The sequence below is a fragment of the Trichechus manatus genome, unplaced genomic scaffold (assembly GCF_000243295.1).
Source record: "Trichechus manatus latirostris isolate Lorelei unplaced genomic scaffold, TriManLat1.0 scaffold00017, whole genome shotgun sequence".
NCBI classification, from domain to species: domain Eukaryota; kingdom Metazoa; phylum Chordata; class Mammalia; order Sirenia; family Trichechidae; genus Trichechus; species Trichechus manatus.
In genome coordinates, this window is record NW_004443953.1 from 12,016,841 (window position 1) to 12,020,122 (window position 3,282).

The 3,282-nt window shown below is 37.1% G+C and overlaps 1 pseudogene; it reads right to left on the reverse strand.

Annotated features, from left to right (window-relative positions):
- Positions 1-1,611: 1,611 nt before the first annotated feature.
- Positions 1,612-2,842, reverse strand: LOC101349431 (RNA/RNP complex-1-interacting phosphatase pseudogene; annotated as a pseudogene).
- Between the last annotated feature and the right edge of the window lie 440 nt (positions 2,843-3,282).

A 3,282-nucleotide genomic window follows, 5' to 3' on the forward strand; every position in this document is an offset into this window, starting at 1 on the left:
ACTAGATTTCTGGACAAATAAACTGAAATTTAATATATTGGAGGAAAAAAAACAATGAATTATCAAATAAATCTTAGTGTTTGTCATCCAAAAAAAATTAATCCAGAGCTAGCTTCATGGTTCTGCAACCTGTGCAGTCACATAAATATCCACGCTCAGAAGCTTTCCATATTGTTTAATGCACTGCTGTCACCAACTTGAGATTCTTAATAAAGATCCCCACATTTTTATTTTGACCTGAGCCTGAAATTACGTAGCCAGTCCTGGATTAATAAATCATATTTCCTAACTCTAAAAATAAAATTGATAAAAGAAAAAAAAACCAAACAAACAAAAATGAGAAAGGTGACATCACTATGTATGTGAGACTATTTGCCCATTTCCCCTTTAGGAGCCTGGCATCCCTCCCCTTGGGTAAATCAACAGAAGAAAGTTTTGTGTAACCTAACTCAAGGCTGGAAATAGACATCAATTGAAATATCAAAATAGAATTGTATAATGTTTGAATTTTTCTCTCATCCATAAAATAGAACTGGATGAAATCAAATATGACTGACAAACTTGTGGAGGATTGTAGGTGTAGAAGGAAATGAGATCCTGGCAATGTGGATGTATAAAGGAGTGGCGAGTAATTAAATATGGTGAAACAAATGAGGGGCTATGAGGAAGAGAAAAATGAATGACAAAAATAGGCTACAGATAATATTCTCTGAATTATAAGATCACATATGCTGTTTGAAACTCTTAAGTGTCAAGAATTCAATCCTTTAATTTAAGCAGAGAGATCAAAATCAAATTGAATATATGACAGATAACACTACCAAATACGCACAATCTAACAGCTTCTAGACGAGTTAGATTCTTTAAACTGGAGAACTGAGGCCATCTGTATCAACACAATTTAACTGTTTGTCAAGAAAACTTTGCCAGGAAGCTAAGGCTTTAAATGAATAAACAACCTAAAGGAACAACCTCAAACTATTTTAGCTTAGATACCAAAACTCTATAAATAAATATCTTTGTCATTTTTTCCCGAATCATGACTAGAACTGTCAAGATGGTGTTCATCCTTGTTGTAGTAAGTTTGATAAACTCACCTTTGTGTAATCAACAGGTTGTTCTTGTGTTCTTTGTGAAGAAGTCAACAATCCTGGTAGTGTTACCTTTTTTTTTTATTATTTGCAAGGGGATTCTTTATTATTTTATTAGTTCCAAAATATTTCCTTAAAAAAATTTTAAGACTAGAATTACAGGAGATTTTTCCTTTACTCTTACAATTTCTGCAAATTTATCAGTAAAGAGGTAAATACCAATATAATTTTTCCTTAATCTTTAACACATAAAACCAAATAAAATCCCTTGTTACTAAGTCGATTCCAATTCATAGCGACCCTATAGAATGAGTAGAACTGCCCCATAGTGTTTCCAAGGCTGGGCTGATGGATTCGAACTGCTGAACTTTTGGTTAACAGCCATAGCACTTAATCACTGTGCCACCAAGGCTCCTTAACACATAAAGGAACAATAAAATAGATAATAAACCTTATTTGACCTGGTCCAGTTAAGTCATTCCAGCTGTCTCCAGTCCAGCTCTGGGCTACAGATAGATTTCTAGAAGAGATTCATGTATCTCAAGCCATCCCCAGTAGGATAGAATCCATAGCGTTGTCTGTTGTAAGTTCTGTTAGGAGGTAACCTTTTATTTTGGGCTGCTTGACTGCTATCTGGCTTTACAGTCCAAGAATATCTCCTTTGTGAGTAGCCTGGTCCAGAGGGACCAGGATGAGGAATAAGGCCTCTATGGTAAACATTTTGATTCTGTGAAATTTCCTGACTGACTGTTACAATTCCTGGGTCTGGGAGTAGAAATGCCAAGAAGGCATTGGGTAATCTTGGGTCCAATGTAGATTACACGTAGGTCCTTTGTGAAAAAACTTATTAGTGGTATGGACTGTTTCCCTGAAGTATGTTGATTCTTTAAAACCATTTGACCTGGATACAGTGGAACCCCAATTCTTTTTGATGGGACCATTCTGAAGGTCTTCAATGTAGTTTTTTTCTTTCTATGCAATGTCCCTGGCACCTATTGAACAATTCAATTGCATTATCTGGCCTCATGCCTTCTACATCAATTAAATATCTGCAGATGAGCTAGCCAATCCTGTTTAAATCATGGGTACAGTAGACCCCAATAAATTTGTCATTATCTCTTTCTTTGAAAAATCCATTAACAGCATATTTAAATTTAAAAATATTGTCATCATCTGGTGCCTGATGCCCAACTGTAAAAATTTTAAGTAAGGAATAGTTTATGGTAAATCATCTGGTTTATAATAACGTTCAGTATATGTTAAATCAATAATCCGTCCATGTTCTTCATTTTATTCTTGGATTTTGTTATAAAGACCCAAAGGGAAAAAAAAAAAAAAAAAAAATTCTTCTGTAGCAGGATTCCCTTCAAAACTCTTTTTGAAGGAACTTTGAAAGCAATGAAACGAGTCCAAGGCATCCATTGTCTGACTGGGAGGTAGTCTTTCCACCTTTTGGGCAGGTGGTTTTTACCTTTCCTTTTGGATGAAGTATGTCCAGAAAGACATGTCCCCAGCCCCAGTTGCTGCAGGCCTGATGCCAGTGGCTCATGTAGGCCCCAAGATGCCACCCACCGAACTCCAGTGCCAAAAATGCCAGACCCCGCCTTCCATGCAAGAACAAGATGCTCAGTTTTAACATTGTTAACCAAAACTTCTTCACCTTGGTAGAATAGTATGTTCCTGTTCGGAGGTTTGAGTTTCCTGTTTGGAGCTTTCCTTGAACACAAGGACAAGGGAGGAAAGTTCTCCATTGTGTCTGAGCTCTGATTTCTTTTTGTTAACTCCCAGATATGGAGTTAAGTCTTTTCTCCTAAGAATGATGATCTCTCTTTTGGAATCTGGTGATTATCTGATCAGAATTGAAAACACTTATCCTTGATGGAATTCTGCCTTGTTAACACTTGTGGTGGTTAAGACTGTGTAGCAACTTTGCTGGGCCATGATTCTCGGTGTTATATGTGATCATTCCCATGATGGGATCTGCTCTGAGTAGCCAATCAGTTGAAAGAGAGATTCCTATTACCAGTTTCCTTGGAAGTGTGGCCTGTATCCGAATATAAGCAGACATTCTAGCTTTTTGCTCACTCTGGATCCTACGGATGCCTCCCGTTCATCTGACCTCCGGTTCTTAAGACTTGAGCTATCAGCCTACCAGCCAATCTTGGGATTCCTAAATCTTCACAGCCTGTGA